This window comes from Sciurus carolinensis, chromosome 2, assembly GCF_902686445.1.
Source record: "Sciurus carolinensis chromosome 2, mSciCar1.2, whole genome shotgun sequence".
Lineage (NCBI taxonomy): Eukaryota > Metazoa > Chordata > Mammalia > Rodentia > Sciuridae > Sciurus > Sciurus carolinensis.
In genome coordinates this window covers 31066527-31084422 of record NC_062214.1, presented here as the reverse complement: position 1 = coordinate 31084422, position 17896 = coordinate 31066527, and the positions used below count along the sequence as shown (strand labels likewise).

The following is a 17896-nucleotide window of genomic DNA, read 5'->3' as shown; positions in this document are numbered from 1 at the left end:
GAAAATCAATATTTCTCTTAGGAAGCAGGGTTTAGAATAAACATGATATGAGACAGGAGTATAGTCACTTTTTTTACCATATCATCACCTAGTTGTCCTCAAAATTTTCTATTAAAGTGACTCTCCTTTCCTACCTGTTTTTCAATGTTGTTTTGAAAAAAAAATCTAGAGTCCCTATATGGGTATGTTTCTGGACACTTCCAGACCATAGATGCATTCCATTTCATTGTTCTATTTGTTCCTTGAAGCAGTACCATGCTTTCCCTATATCATATCATTTAATATGCCCTGCTACCTTGTGAAAAAGCTCTTATCACTTTGTTTTTCTTTAGGTGGGTATTTGCTATTCTTGACCCTTTTCATTTCCATACAGATTGTGGAATCAGTTATTAATTTCCACTTAAAAACTGCTAGAATTTTTGTAGGAATTATATCAGATCTATAGATCAACTTAGTAACAACTGACATCTTCACAATTTTAGGCAGTTAGCTTCTTTTTTTAACAGTACAACAATATAGAGAAGGTTATTTAGTTCACACAAATAAAAAATATGGAATGCTTCCCGAATTTACAATGTCATTCTTGCACAAGGGCTAATCTTCTCTGTATTGTTCCAATTTTAGTATACATGCTGCCAAATTGAGCCACCAGAGTTAGCTTTTTGATTGCTGATAATATTCCAGATATAGTCTTATCTGAAGTAGCCCAAAATACCAGAAAAAGGAACTGTAGAGAAAAGTATCTCCCAGGAATCCTCTCAAAAGGAAAAAAAAAAAAAAGGAAGAAAATAAACATGTTTCCTTAAGGGACTAGAATTTAAGAGAAACCATGGTTTTGTACATGAAATAGTTTATTTATCAGAGTCCAGACTGGAAAATGAAACCAATAAAGGGAATTTGACACAGGAAATAGCAGGGATTAGAAACATTGAAAAAGCAAATAGGAAAAGGCAAGGAAAGCCAGAGATTAGCAACCCCAGGCAGCTGCTTCACCCCTAGGGATGGAAGGATTAAGGAAGGATGTGTCCTCCCTGCTTCCCAGAAACACAGACCACTTTGTAGAATTGGTAAGCTCTGCCAGCCAGGAAGGCAAGATTCATGGGGAGGAAGAGTTGTCTGACAGGAGCTAGAAACAGAGAAGAGAAGCAGCTCCTGCTATCGATGCATCCTCTTCCTCCCAAGAAGAGAAAGGGGGAGAAACACCTTGGCTTTTCCTTCTTTTCACTGTTAGTGCTTCTTAGTGACTGAACCTATCTGGGACTGAACCTATCCGGGACCTACTGACAAAAGTCTGAAAAATACAGTTTGCAAGGCCAGTTCTCCTATTCCCCAATGATGCAGAATGGCGCAGAGGAGAAAAGTGGAAAGCAAACAGACAAATGAATGGCATATAGATCAAAACCACCCAGGAGTATAGGTATCACTAGTTCATTTTATTTGCTTATATGAATGCTGACTATGTGTCAAATACTGTGATTACATAGTCAACACAAACATTAATGGCACAAGGGCGTATACTCCAACTGCGCTAGCAGAGTCTAGCAGCCAGTTAGGGAGAAAGGCTGTGCGAGGTGTGGAGTAGACTCCATTCGGTTCCAGTGATGAAGGGTGAGAAAGCATAGCATGTTGGGGGACTGATAATTACTATGGAAACTGCCTCCCTGCAAACAGAATTCCCTGTGTTTGTGACCAATGAGACAAACACTTATCTCTTGTGACTATGGTTCTTGTTTTTCCCCCTAATAAAGAGCACCATGTCAACAAGTAATTTTCCTGGGGTAGTTTTGTCCTGGAATACATTTAGAACCTGGTTTCTTATGTCAGGTGAGACTCTTGATGCACTTAGAAATATTTATAAAATCACAAACCAAACCCTCCTCTCAAGAGAGGATAGAAACTTTTTTTTTAATCTACCAAATTGTGGATAATGTAACTCCATACACTTGCATGTAGATATGTATTAACAAAAATTAGCACTTCTCAAGAGAAGTCAAGAGGTAAAGCCACAATCATTGGAGTGTGACAAAGCAGGGAATGTTCCTTTTCAGTTTGAAGTTTACATATAATGGAATATGGCAGATGAATATATATATATATATATACATATATATGAAAAATTAAGATTCTGACATTAGAAAGCTGGCAGGATAATTATACTTTGGGCCTAATGAGTTGATAAGACCATCAGGTTCTTGACAAATTCTAGAGTTAGCAAAACATCACGTGATATGGAACTAGAATGGAGGGCACTTAATGTTCTTTTATATGTCCCCCTCCAAGACATGCTCACTAGGTAGAGTATCATTTCCAAAGCACTTTCACAAATGCTGCACAGTGGATGTTTAAAGAAAACAAATTATGAGGCAGACTGCTTAGGTCTCCGACATTCATTTCACAGGTGAGAAAAATGAGGATAAAATAAAATACAAACTTTCTTGTCCATGGTCACATATTGGTAAGAGGCAGGACTGAAATTTCTTTTTGGTTAACTTCTTAAAATTATTTTTCACGACTTTTTTCTAAAAATTGAGTGTATTAACATAGAACCAAGTGTAAAGCACACAAATATTTAGTGCATAAATCATTAGAGTTTTACACATGTATATACCCACATAGTCCCCATCCAGATCCAGAACATTCCCAGAAACCCAGAAGGCTCCCTCATTTCTCCCCATCAACACTGCCACCATACATAGCCACTCTTCTGATGTCTACCACCAGAGATTATTTTAGCCTGTCAAAATTTTGTATAAATGACATCATACAGTTTGTGCTCTTTTGTATCTATTTTCATTTGATTTTAAGTCTTCTGTATAGCAAAAATTCATTTTTAAAATTGCTGTATAGTATCCCATAGTATGAACATGGAAGAATATGTTTATGTATTCCATTGCTGATGGATATTTGGAATGTTCCCAGTTTGAAAATATCATGAATAAACATGCTTGGTAGACCTAGGCACTTTTTTCTAATGAATATACTCTTATATGTATAGTTAGTAAGTCAGATCTAGCAGACACTACTAGTTTTCTGAAATGGCTACACCAGAGACTGGGTTTCAAATCTGGGTCGTTTAGATGTCACATGGTGCTCTTCTGTGATATAACACTTACCCTGGTGCAAACACCCTGGAGTTGAGGGTGGGACATTTCATTCCAGGATGCCTTGAGTAGAAAAAGACCAAACCACATTTCACTCTCTTCACCTATGTGCTCAAGACTTGGACTTAAAGACAGAAGTTATTCAGTACTAATGCAGAGTCAATGAAGGAAGTGTACTGAAACCCACTGGGAGAATACTTGATTAATTTTCTTCATTTCCTTAACATCTTTTGCTTTAGTATTTATTTCTAGAATTGACAGCAGAAAGACTAGATCAATGTGGCAGAATGAGAGGATGCTTCTGTCTCCTTCAACTTTAGGCTCCACAAGAGACCAGAGAGATGCTTCACACACATGCATCTGCATGGAAGTCCAGGGTTTGATAAGTCTGTTGGGATGGTCCAGAGTTAATGAAAAGACTGAATCATTGTTCTAGGATCAGGAGGGGAGATCCTTCAAGAACATGCTTGAAGGAGGTTGTGAGAGAAGAGTCAAAGATGTTTCCTGTGTGTACCTTCCAAATTCAGCATATGCTGTACGCATAATACAGGATTTAAAAAATGTTTACATAGTTTACAAATATTGGTGCTACAATATAAGAGGAAGTACTCTGAGAACACCCCCAGAATAAAAGTAGATGAATTCATACCAAAGGAAAAAGATCTCAGACCCTCAGATAGGACTAATGCATAAGATTTGGGGAGCTTTGGGGTTCCTTCAAGCCCAGAAGCAGAAGGAGACTTAAAGGTAACTGTTGGGAAGTCTGGGTGGGGTCCCTGGTGGAAGTACAAGTGTGTGGCCCTTCCCTCCTCCAATTTTAGCTGAATGGAGGATATCCCTCATCCCATTCTGCTGGGGTTCTTTCCACCTCTGAGCAGCAACTACTCTGTATCTCTGGTGCCTTGAAACTCACAGCCTCTTTCTCCTCTTCCTCTGAGACAAACCTTCTCTTTATGGCACTCTTCCTAGCGTTTTTTGAAATTTGAGCTCATCCCACAATATGTATTTAAATATGTCACATTTGCAGCACCCAGCCAGAATTGATGGCCTTGATCCAGAAATCACACCACTTGGCAGTCAAATATGGCTGATATTAAGAATCTGAAGCAGATTTATGTTGATTGTTTTGAGGTCTCCCTCTCCTGCTCTGCCTGCTGAATTCCTTCAGCCCTCCTCTCTGCACTCATCCTCAGGAGTCATGAAATGTTAGTTGGTTCTGCCTCTGTGATTTTGAGAGATTTGGCTGACTTTGCTCTGAGAGGAGGCATCCCGCTGATGCAGAATTTTTAATTATTTATGGAGAATATTAGAGCATACTAACTCCCAGGCAGGCCTCTCCTCAACAAAAATGCTTTCTGTAGAGGTAAACTCCAGGAAAACTTCATGTAGGCTAATTTCAATTTTACACCTATGAATATTTTATTTCCCAATAATTCATAATGGTCCTTGAGGAGCCATTATTGTTAAGTAAATATTCATAGTCTGAAATCTACCACAATGTAATTGCCCATATTTTTGTTCTGGGTAACAAAGATAGAGATGTACTGTGGGTCACTTCTAATAAGTTTTGTTAAAAGATTGTTTCTCTCTCTCTCTCTCTCTCTCTCTCTCTCTCTCTCTCTCTATCCATCTATCTATCTATCTCTCTCCTGCTCAGAAAAGCTCAGGAAAGAGTGCCAAGTAATTGTATCCTTCCATAGAAACATGGTCTTCTCTGAAACTGTTAAATTACCAATAAATGAAACCGTCTTAACTTAATATTTTTGTTTTTTTATAAGGTATATTATCTTAAGTGGCATTAAAAAATTAAGAGATTTGCTGAATATGGTTTTCCCCCCACCTCCCAGAAGCACAGTAGAGATAGAATTTACATCTAGCTTTGGAAAGGACGAAAAACATTTGCAGGAATGTGACCCAAGGTGTGGAGTGGTACCCCAGGATTTACAGACTAAAGCAAAATCATCAGAATTCAACAGACCTGGACTCTGCTGGAAGATGAATTGATTTCCAGGTCAGAGGTAAACACAACCCCAGCCCCCCTCATTTCTTAAATTTACCTAAAGCCTCCATGAGATGGACAGACAGCATCCTTCAAAAACTATGAAATGGTTTGTTTGTACAGTAATTCATAATATTTCATTATAAAATTTTGGACAGCATTTTGACAGTGGGATTGTGAAGGGAAAAAGGAAGCAGAGAGTGTATGTAAGAGGCAGAATGTAGAACAGAGTTCCCTTTCTCTGCTCTTGGTAAACATGATCTTCTTGGGAGCCACTCTTCTTACTTTGAGGGTCGCATAGAAGGTGATACAAGGCTCAGAGCCAGTGTTGAAATGCCAAGGCAGTCAGTCATCCCCAATCTGTTTCTTTTCATGTTCTTTTCTTCCATTTCTCCTGGCCTTTCCCAGTGAAAGGAAAATGCCAAGACAACTTGAAGGGATGATGGAGTAACTCAGAGACTATGCTCTGTCTCCTTGTCATTCTGCTCCAGAGGAAGCATCCAAATGAGCCCAGTTGCATCAACTGCCTGCCCCTTGAGAATCTGATTAACATCCACCATACCATATCCAAAGGTGAAAAGGTAATTAGCACAAAATGTGCTATTATGAAGTGCTAATGAATGCTGGGAGGCTCCAAACCCAAATTATCCCTGGAGTCATTTCAGAACAACCTGTTTCAGAAGACATCCAAAGTGGAAGGAGAACATGAGTAGAATTTCAGACTCAGTGCAGAGGTTCTACCAGGGACACCCTTTAATTAAGAAACTTCTTAGGATACTTCAGCTCATAACCTGTGGGTCATGCCCCACTTAGTGGGTCAACTTCACTCTGACTTTACCTGGAAATGATAACTCTCATGGTAACAACCTTGAGACACCTGCTCAAGGGGACATTTCTGTGAGTAGTATAGAGTAGATGATGGGTTGGAAGACCTTCCAGAACTCCTAGGAAGAGGGTATGGGTTCTTGTTTATCTCTGAAGCATCTGACCCCACCTCAGAGATGATTGTTTGGATCAGGTGATCTGCGTGTTAGCAGGCTTAAGAAGGTATTGATCTTAGAGCATCACTTGATTGCTTCTTCGGTTTTCATTTGTCCAAAACTAACACATTTTACCTGACACTTATGAGCTTCATCACATCTGAGTCTTGGAATATCCTGTAGTTTCTGTTAGGAGAGACAAAGAATTCAGCATCAGGTCACACTTGTAGGTGGTCTGGCCCAATCTGGAATCTGAGTTCTTATACCAAGTCTTGTTTCTGATTCATCTCTGTCCTGTTCCTAGTAAACCTCCATTCTAATCCAAGATTATGTCATGTGCAGTTAAGAGTTTGAGACCTCAGACCAAATCGCATTTAGGCTACTCATCAGCTGTGTGTCTGTGGACAAGTAACTTAACTTTGAAACTTGCCTTCCTTATCTATAAAAGGAGGGTAACAAGGGCCAGCCTCAGAGGCCTGGACTGTGCACCAAATAGGCTAGTTTTTGTAAACTTTCTAGCACTGGGTCTGGTATGTGCTAGCACTCAAGACATGGTAGCTTCTATTATGTTTTAAGAAATAACAACTTTATTGGGACAAAACTTACATATAACAAAATTTATCCCTTGAAAGCATACAAGTTGGTGAGTTTTTAAAAGTATTTTTTCAGAGTTGTACCACCAGTGCCAAAAGTCACCACCATCCTTCATAAATGAACAGCCTCTTCACTGGTCTCCCTGCTTTTGCTCTTGTCTCTTTATGCTCTATCCTCCACACGGAGCCAGATGGGGCATCCTAGAATGATGAGGCAGGTATTGTCACTCCTCTGCTGGAGATGCTTCAAAGGCTTCCATCTCACTCACAAAGTAAGTCTTTATGGTAGCTACCACTCTTTATCTCCACCATAAAACACCATACATGATTAACTTATTTGTTTGTTTCCCATCCCTCCTAGAAGAGCATAAGCTTCATAAGGGCATGGAGTTAATCATGCCTGTTTCATTCTACACTCTATTCCCAGTACCTAGAATAGGACTTGGCTTATAGTGGCTCCACAGTGCCTGTTGTTGAGTGAAGCATCATATATAAGCAGATATGGGAACTGTAATTAGGGAATGCATTCAACCAAGAGGTGGTCTAGTGTTGGGGCCAAAACTCTGACATTGAGTGTTTTGGGGAAAGGTGGACATTTAGTACCCACATAAAACAAGATATGGACCCTAGCCCCTTAGCTCAATTCGGTTTGATAAGAAAGTACCTGCTAAAAGTCTGATATTGCATGTATTGTTGGGGTTCAAGGACAATTAGGTCATATAGTCTCTGACCTCAATGAACCTATCAGGAATTTGAGAAGCAGATAAATACCAATGCTCCTTGTTTTATGATGAGATTACTCATGATAAACCTCTGGTAAATTGAAAATCTCACAGGTTGGAAATGCATTTAAAACACTTAATCTGCAGAATACCCTAGCTTAGCAACACAGTCCACTGTGGAAAATCAGTTGTTTTCCATCATAATCATGTGACTGGGAGCTGTGCTTCATGGCTGCTGCCCAGTATTGCAAGAGAGAATTGCACTGCACATGGGTAGCCTGGGAAAAGACCAAATTTCAAAATATGTTTTCTATGGAATGTGTATTGCTTATATATCATCATAAAGTTGAAAAACTATAGGTCGAACTATCATTGGAGTTCAGGGACTGCCTGAAATTATAATACAGGATTCTGAGTGCTACCTTAGAGGAAAACACAAAATATAGGTTGGGACCAATAGAGATGTCGAAGGTTGGCACAGGGACTCTCAAGGTTTCCACTGGTGGTGATTCTGAGCTGACTTTTCAATAAACATATCAGAGAAGTTTATTATTTCATAGGATGCATAACATGGAAGATAAAATAGCAGTTTTCAGGCAGTGGACCACTGGTACTGGATCTGGCTCATATCAGTTGGAGAGCCGAGTGAAACATTTTCAGGGATTTCAAGAGAGGGTTAATATCACATTGGTAGCTTGAACTTTGCTATGATGGGAGAGCACAGAAACTAACTGTTTGAATATCAGGGTTTCCCATGCCTGCCCAAGGCAGGTGATTGCTAAATATTTATCAGCAGATCCCCTAGACACAAGATAGTTATGCTACTGTGACTTGTTTGAGGAGAAGGTTATAGCAGCTGTCAATCAGGGATGGTACATCTGCTGATAGAATGTGAGCAGGGCCTTTATGGCAGGTGACATTGGACAAGTCAAAGTGAATGTACTGGTGGAATAGAGTGCCCCGCTTCTGGTGGCTTATGTTTGCACTGGTTGACTGTTTTAAATGTTCAAATTTAAGCCCTAAACTGTAGCTGAAACTCTTGTGTCTGCCACATTCTATCTCTTTATGGTCTTACATCCACTCAATTCTTATAGTTGGTTACCTATGTGACCTTTGAAATCACTTGCTTCTGTGATCCTTGAAGGGAAGGCTTTGGGTTGTTTTTCCCCACATTTGCAGAATTACTTACATTATCTTGATTATGCTTCTAATCACCAAGAGAGACATTAGTTCTTCATGACTCAGGGTGAAATGATGAGTGGAATTGTTTTTCTCCTCAAGTCCAAAGCCAACCTAGAAGGAACTGAAGCCTCGCTGGTGGGGAGGCTTAAATCTTGGAGGCAAAAATGATGCAGGTGAAAGGTCAAATTGAGTGAGACCAGGTGAAAAAGGACTTGGAGCAATCAGAGCACAGAACCAGGAGAGAGGGAGTTCCCACTAATGAATGATGAGTAGTGTTGCCATGAGAGAAATTTCTTCCCAGCATTTCTTGGGCAATTCATATACTTTTTCTAGTCTCAAATTATGAGCCAAATCAGTGGACAAAATGGGAAAGCATTTCAATTCTCTTTCTTTTTTTTGCAGTGTTGGGGATTGAACCCAGGGCCTTGGGCAGATTGGGCAAGTGTTCTACACTGAATTACATCCCCAACCTCCAGAGAAATTGAAAGCTTAACAATTAATAGAGACACTACTTGTTTGAAGGAATCCACTGAAAGTAAAATCAGGAAACACTGATCCAGGAGTTGAAGGCGGAGGGGAACATTTTTGGCAACCAGAGGGAGAATGTCAGAGAGATCATGGGGTGATGTCTTGCTCATAACTGTTACCCCATTAGAAGCATGTTTTCCTGGCTGTGATATCCACAACTCAGTTGGACCAGGGAGTGGGAGGTGGCTGAAAGGCCGAAGAAAGTGCCTGGAAATAGCATGCAAGACGTGTTATTTACTGGGGAATTGTTACAAGGCAGCAGTTACTGCTCCAAGAAGAGCTCAGGGGTGACAGGTTGAACAGATAGTACCTCCATTGCTCAAGGTGCTTCTCCAAGCAGTCTTCCTCAGTGTTTGGTCCAATGGTGGCCTTGGACCAGCAACACATATCCTTTCCACGGTGCCCACCGTTTCATCCCAGTCACCACTGACAGGGGTTTGTTTATGTTAGGCTGCAGGAGCATCATCAGCATTAACTTACTTAGTTTGCTTGTATTACCAGCATCCCAAGGAGCGACTGTCCTGGTGTACATGCAAGAAAGTAGCTTTCTACAGATAACACTAATCTGCCCTAGTTCCCAGTGTGCATAAGAGAAAGCCAGTGTCTTTCAAAATAGTACGTATCTGGACATCCAGGCCCAGGCTCGCTCTCATTGTTCCATTAATTTGCCTAGGTTTTTGGGAAAAGAAAGGGAGCATTCAGGGACACAGTGTTTTTATGTCCCCCTTTTCTTTAAGGATGAAGCACTGGTCCTGTCTGCTGCTAACTGGGAGTCATACTTGAATGTAAAATAAATCTTAATAACTTCATACTTTTTATAGCATGCCTTACACAGATCCTAAGAGTGGTGTTCCCAGAAATAACTTTTGGAAGCAAAAATGTCCACATATCAGTGACTTTGAAATGTGATTTTTGTACAATGCTATTAACTTGGCTTAATTAGATTCAAATGCTGGATTATTAAAAAATTATTCAATAACGTTTGCTGGCATTTTACAATGCTTGCATATTTGCTATAGGCTAAAGTTCTTTGTAAATGCTACTAAGCAGAATATGTCTTATTTATTTTAAAATGTTAAGAAACTTATAATAATGGGTAGAAAAATTTCTGACTTCTCTTTCAAGCCCCAAGGATTTGGGAAAATTACAGCAGATGAGGACATAAAAAGGTGAGCGAGAGTCTGTTTTGAAACTTTGCCTAAGGCCAGTCTTGTTCTGGGAGGAAAAATAATGGTCTCCAGGAGGCAGCGGATTTCTACAGGAAAGCAAAGTTATCTAGCAAATGTCACAGGCTACAGAAACCACAGGGATTTGTTCTTGCTTATCTTCCATGTTATCAGTTTCATCTAGAAACATCATTTAACTTTAGTCTTGGCTGACAAGTCAGCTCACTTGCCTAAGGAGTCTTAAGTGAAGGTGGCAAACTGGGTTGCCCTTTTGGTCATGGAATCAGATGTCTTTTACTACTCTGAGGCCCAAAGAGCCCGGGGTGAAATAGTAGGTTCTGCAGTGTCCCATGAACCAACTGCATATGTTCTAGCCCCAGCCAATTTGGGTGGAACAAGATGTGATCAAACCATATCAGTTTCTCAAAGTGCAGTGATTGTTCTTTTGAAAAGAAATTATTCTTTATCTCTAGTGTGATAAACTGTAGGACGACATGTCTGTACCAGATGCCCTCTGGTCCTGGGAGGCTGGCAGAAAATGTGAATGAAATTCTTCAGACATGTGCTTACCTTCTCACTCCAATCCAAGTCATATTGGGAGTCTTTTGGTGGCTTATCAGAGCCCATAAGCAATAGGGTTGGAATGTTTAGTAATAAACAAAAAACCAGCAAGATGTGTATTATCATCTTGCCTATGACGGTTGTAGATCACCCATGATATTCTGCAGAGCAAATCTTTGCAGGAATAAAGAAGTCACCATGATATTTGCTTATAATTTTAATCTGGAACTCATGCAAGCATAAGCCCAGTTTATTAAGGATGGACCCTGAGAATAGGCAAACTATGGCATTTCTCCAACCCCTCTTTTGGAAGAGTCTTCAGACCATGGATACCTGTCAGGAATGGTTTAAGTGTGGTGTTGTCTGGAGGGAGAGAAACTGATTGAGATGATCTATGAAGGTCCTTTTTGTTAGAGTCACCCAATCCTGAAATATCTCAGTTTATACTAATACTCAGTTTATACTTGGGTAAAAGAAAAGAGAAATGAATGAAAACCCAAAAGATATCAGATTTCAAGATACCTCCTCATTAATATGAGATCACATAGCAAACTTCAGATGGTCTTTCAACTCATTTGGTAAATGTTAGTAGGCTGTTCATACACCAGACAAAACTGAGCACTTAGCAAGTGTGTTCACATTCACCAACATCCCAGTCTTTTTCTCCAACCTTGCCAGGTTATTAACCCATAACTGACTGACCCATGGTTTAAATAAATGCTACCCATAGTCCTGAAGGAACTCAGTCTCTTTCCCTGGAGAAGAAACATATTCTATTCCATCAAGATCACAGTTCTCCACTGATCTTGAACTCATCATTTTTAGCAAATCATAAATCTCTTCAAATCTGTCAAGGCTGACAAGGACAGGCTGAAAGCACATTGGCTGTGGACTACAGGATTTTGAAGTGGGCAGGACATTAGCCAAATGGAGAAAGTGGGATTTAGTCAGCCAGTGAGCATTTATTCAGTTACTCCAGGGCTGATGTCATAGTCGGTGGGCTGCTAATGAGTTATTGGGTTTGAAGGACAAGTAAACAACACAGTGACCCTGCAATGTGGTGGAGAGTTACTAAGATGTAAGTAGTGAGATAAGCAATCTGTACCCATTGAAAATTTGGTTTTGGGGGTGGTTGAGGATGTGAACCTCCTGACTGATTCTGAGGAGGCTCATGCTGGGCTTCAAATGAGTAGGGGACTGAAAGTTTGTCCATGTGTGGAGGACGAGAGTGGTGACAGTATAGCAGATGCTGAGGGGGTCCCTGGAGCCCCCTTGGGTCTTGGCAGTTTGTACAGTTTAGCCTTACTTCCAACTGGCATCATCTGCCTCTTTGCACCAAGGCTTTGTCTAGTGGTCAAGGACTGCTCTGCCCATGCACATAGTAGGCCAACCACTGTGGAGAAGTAGCCCCCTGCTATTTACAGCTTTCAACCAAAGACTGATGGGAATTGGCATTTAAATTCCCCAGCTCCTCATTTCTTGTGCACGATAACTCGAAGATTTACATTCTGCCCTGGCTGCACTTTCCCAGTGAGATCAATCTCCAGGTCGGGTAAGGTGGCACATGCCTGTAATCCCAGCAATTCAGGAAGCTGAGGCAGGAGGATCGCAGGTTCGAAGCCAGCCTGAGCAATTTAGTGAGGCCTAAGCAACCTCGTGAGGCTCTGTCTCAAAATAGAAAATAAAGAGGGCTAGAGATATGGCCCAGCGATGAGTGCCCCTGGGTTCAATCCCTGAAACAAAAAATAAATAAATAAATAAAATTTTTAAAAAAATCAATCTCCAGTTGTTCACAGTGGTAACTTGCTTGATTGCTTGATAAAGCTCCTCCTATGGACTTCCTTCCTGCTCTGTCTCAGTTCCCCATTCCTCTACTCGGATAAACTATTTGCACTTGAATTTGTGCCTCAGGGTTTTTGTATGAGGGGAACCTAAACTAGACACACAGTCAGGGGGCAAACATTCTGACTCATTATTTTCCATCTTGTAATCTGTGAAGGCATTCAGAAAGCAGAGAAAATGGGGTCTGACGAACAGTGTTACCTCCACCCAGAATATTCAAGGGCATCTTCTCCTAGTAACAAAGAAACCCTGTGCCTTTGGGAACAGCCGTCACAGTGTCAGCTCTGGCCTTGTATTACTTAATCGCACACCATCACCTCCCATTATGGAATTTGAGAGTCATCAGGAAAACGCTGAAAGAATGGTGGCGGAATTCTTGCTGTTGGCTCAACAAATCTCCTTTGTGCCAGTTCATCTCTGACCCAATCTGATATGAAGGAGCATGAAATACTTTTAAGTGCAGATCTAATCGCTAATGGAACCCTTATAGAACAAGGTTTAATGCTCCTGGAAGCTAATGTGCTCGCACTGAGCACCTCAGCACAAGTCAAGTGGATAGATTGATTTTTGGTGTTCCTCCAAGATTGGGCCAAGTGACAATCACAGAACCATGAAGACACATGGAGAAACTATTTCCCCTTTAATGAGGTTAAAGTCCTTGCAAATTCAGCACTCAGAATAGTGCTATTTGGAGGTATAATGCATTTGGCCTTGCTTGGGATAGCAAATGTTGGCTATGTCCATATGCGAACGGAAGTTCAAGTGGGGAGTTAGGGTGGTCATTTGGCATCGTGGGTGGTTGTTATTTAGCATCCTAATGCCCTCCCTTCCGTGATGTGGATCATAATGGGAGGCAGGATCTACTTCCTACTATAGATGGGAGTCAAGCCAGATGCCCTTTCCCTGATCCTGGACCACTAGAGGACAGTCATATAATCCAGACTCAGCAAATTACATGCTCACTCCAGGACTTTTCATCTGGACACAGGGACAATTTACAGTTCCATAGCAGCTGTGGCATCTGGCTCTATGCTCAGCTGTGGTGATGTCCAACAGCCACAATGGCAGCAGGGCCAGAGTTTGAGACATCCTAACCAGATTGTTCTTAAAGCATGACTTTGGCTGTGTCCCTGCTGCCCAGTTTCCCTCAGAACCAGTCTATCATCCTTCTAGTCAGCTACCCACTGTCTCTCCATTAGAGAACCCAGAGTCCAATTCTCTCATGTGCAATTCAGAATCCTGACAAGTACAGAAATTGATATCCCATAGTGTGCAGAGTCTCCTCTGGAGGTCAGAGACCTGGGCTTTTGTCCAGGAAGCATCTAGATGTTGGTGGGGAGGACTTTGTCTCCTTCCCTTTAGCAGGACTAACCACTTAATTGCTTAGGTTTCTTTCCTACTCTAAAGTTTTGGGTTCTACATGAAGTGTTGACCAATTACATCCTTAGTGGTGGTGGGTGGGGATATAGAAAAACATGTCATTATGTGAAAACCACAGCTAGATCAAGCCCAAATCAATCACTTAACTGTCTTTAGTCACTATATGTGCATAGGTCCCCAAAGCAGTGAATATACCTGCTAAACACCACTTGGATATATTGAAGGTAAGAAAATTCATGTTCAATTAATAAAGTTCACAGATGGCTATTATACAAATAGGCCCACTGAAGACAAAGAGAATTGGAGATGATAAGACAGTAAGAGGGACTGGCACTTTTACATCACAGCAATCTAAATAGTTGTGTGGCCCTGAAAACAAATGTGGGGAGTGAGAGTGTGATTGTTAGTATGCACAAATCATGGGACAGGGGTGGTTGTGGATAGGGAGTCATTTTTTTAAAGCCTTCCTATAAGCAAAGGGAAGATCACTCTGTAGCAAATGCAGGAAAAACCAGTGGAAATATGAGTCAGGAAAACTTACGGTTAAGGGCAAACCAATCTATTTGGAGGGTGGTTCTAAAATGGCTTTTGAAGGAGAGGGGAACTACTACAGCTTGAAAGATGCATAAGAAGTATTTCAACCAAACACAATGGTAAATCCTTACATGGCTCCTGATGCAAACAAATCAACTATAAAAGAGGCATTTTGGAGACAATTGGGGACATTTGAGCTTGGACTAAATATTAGATGATGTTAAGGAATTATTGATGATTTCCTTGGGAGTATTCATGGTATTTTAGTTGTTTAAAAAAGTCCTTTTCCATTAGACATACAGAATGAATTTACAGATGCAATAAAAGAAAGCCCAAGGCTTGCATTAGAATACTCTAGAGCAGTACAATTCCAAGCATGGTCCATGGGTTGGTGCGAGTTTGCAAACTGTGTTCTCTTGGTCTGTAATAAGTATAGGAACTGGCAACAAGTACTTTGAAATGTATTTTGAAATCCTTTAACATTGTCATGGCATCCAAGCTGTGATTGGTGGACTCATCTCTTGACCAGGATGGAACTTAGTTTGGGTGCTGTCAAACTCGCATGCCGAGTTGTGTGTGGCATGGACCTGAGCTGTGTACTGGTGTGAGTCCATGACAAACTGCAGATCAAACGAGAGCATCTCTTCCATTGACAGCCTTAGAAATAGTGCTTTAGCATACACACAAGAAGGGAGGGAGGGAGACTGAAGGAAAAGACCATCAGAAAGCTGATGACTGTGGATGCTGGGTGATGTGCACGAGGGGCTCAGTACTCTTCCCTCTACTTTTGTGAATATTTGAAAATCTACATCATTTGGTAGATTTAAAAAGTTTGAAAAAACGGCCTGTTCATGAAGATATTTTAAATATATATGTTTTAAGCGTATCTTTATGTTTAAGCATATATTAAGTGTATATTTGTAACTAAACGTAGAGTACATCCGTGTGTTTCAAATGAAATAACATGGAAATGATGTGTGGAACCTATAGTCCACATAAAGATGATATGTAATGATTTAAGTAAACTTTGTTTTCCAGAAGAAATTTTAGGTAAACAAAGAGTAATTTGCTGCATCATGAGCTTGGTAAGTTTTATTATATAATAAACTCTGATTATATAACAAACTCCTCCGGGCAATGGATCCTGTGTGATACTACTTCTGTATCTCCATAGCACTCAGCTCAGACTATCACAGAGTAAATGGTGCTTAATAAATATTGGTTGATAGGCTGAACTCAGGAAATGAATTGTTAAGAACAGCAGTTTAGTTCTTCCTACAGTAACTCCATGCTGCTCAATCAATTTGAAAATCAGTCTCCTGAATCCACCCTCTTGGAGATTTGTCACAGAGTGTTTGAGCTTGATGGGGATTTGGAGTTATGTTAATGCCCTCATTTTGCAGACACAAAAATGAGGTCCAGTACACGAGCCTCTCTGGACATACTGCTTGTTAATGGTGATGTTGTTGCCTCTCACGCCTACAGTTGAACGCCTCCTTCTGCCAAAATCTCTCTCAGAGGGTGCAAACCTACCTCCTACTCTGGCAATTGCCCTTGGTTTTAAAATTATATGGTTTTAGTTGTAGAAAGAAAGAAGTTGTCAAACTGGTTCTACCAGGAGGTTGAACATGAGACTCGAATACAGAGCAAATTCAAGTCAAAATCAATATTTACCTGGCACTGGTCCATGCCTGGCCTTGGTAGGATAAGCTCTCTAACCTTCAGGAACTTTCTGTCTATTCAGGGAAGGAAAACATACACATGTGAATAGCTAAAAAGATGGTCCTGCAACTAAAAATGCAAATGAATTTTGGTTAGAGCACTGGGGATCAAAGAATGGAATGTTCTGGAGGGTCAGGTCCCAGAAACGTGGAAAGGACAGATCACCTGGGTTAGATCCATGTGTATTTGGGTTTTGTTTCATCCTGTTGGTATGAAGCAGCTTGGGAGGTTTCTGTGGGGCACTGAATGGGATCTCGTCAGAGATCTGGGAAGATCAATGTGGCAGCAATGGTGTATAGGAGAACCTTGAACAGGAAGAGCTGGAGGCAGGGAGAAAATCAGGAGGAAGAAAACTTGAAGCTGGGAATGACAGTTGGAAGGGAAAGAAAAGATAAATGCAAGAGTTTTGGCTTCTTTTTTTTTGCGGTGCTGGGGATCGAACCCAGGGCCTTGTGCTTGCAAGGCAAGCACTCTACCGACTGAGCTATCTCCCCAGTCCTGGCTTCTTTTTTAAAAAAAAAAATTTATTTGTTCTAATTGGTTATACATGACAGTAGATTGCATTTATGCATTTGATAAATCATACATAAATGGGGTATAATTTCTCATTTTTCTTAATGTACAAGTTGTAGAATCACATCAGTCATGCAGTTATATATGTACATAAGATAATAACATCTGTTTCATTCTACTATCCTTCCTATCCCCATATCTCCTCACCTCCCTTCCTTCCCCTCTATTCTTACCTAGTGCCCCCACTCCCTTATCGTGAATTAGCATCTGCCTATCAGAGAAAACATTTGGCCTTTGGTTTTTTGGAACTGGCTTATTTTGCTTAGCATGATGTTCTCCAACTCCATCTATTTACTGGCAAATGCCATAATTTCATTCTTCTTTAAAGCTGAGTAATATCCCATCAATATATATACTACATTTTCTTTATCCATTCATCTATTGAAGAGCACCTAGTTGGTTTCATAGTTTCCTATTGTGAATTGAGCTGCTATAAACATTGATATGGCTTTGTCACTAGTTTTGTCTTCTTAAGATGTGAAAAACCACACCACAAAGTCAAGTGCCAAATAAACCTGAACTGATTTGCATCTCCTGGATTGAGTACAACTGATATTCCTATTTTACATATGAGTAAACTGAGGCACAATAAGGTTAAATAACATGCCCGAGGACATACACTAATAAATGGCAGTCAAAATTCACACCCAGGCAGTTTGTGTCCCACGTCTCTGCCTAAACCATCACTCTGTGCTATAGATGGTGAGATATTTAGAAGTCAGTCATAATGAGTCTACACTTTGTCCATCATGAGTGACATAGGAAATATTAATGTTGATGATGGATTAGACACATCCAATGAGAATATCAACCTGTGGGAAAGAGGATACACTTGACTTTTTAAATATATCTTGTTTAAGGTGGCATGGACACATCTGAATAGAATGTCTCATGGGAAGTTAGAGCTATCAGACAGGAGCTTGGTCAAGACTGGAATATTGGCAAATGGATAATTGAGGTTGTGAGAGAGGATCAGTTCAAAAGAATGGCATGTGTGAAGTTGAACCCTATGA

At 40.5% G+C, this 17896-nt stretch overlaps 1 non-coding gene across 1 annotated transcript; it reads right to left on the bottom strand.

Moving 5' to 3' along the window:
• Nucleotides 1-545: 545 nt before the first annotated feature.
• Nucleotides 546-648, bottom strand: LOC124978383 (U6 spliceosomal RNA). The gene has a single exon (XR_007107416.1). It is a non-coding gene; the product is annotated as a U6 spliceosomal RNA (small nuclear RNA).
• Between the last annotated feature and the right edge of the window lie 17248 nt (nt 649-17896).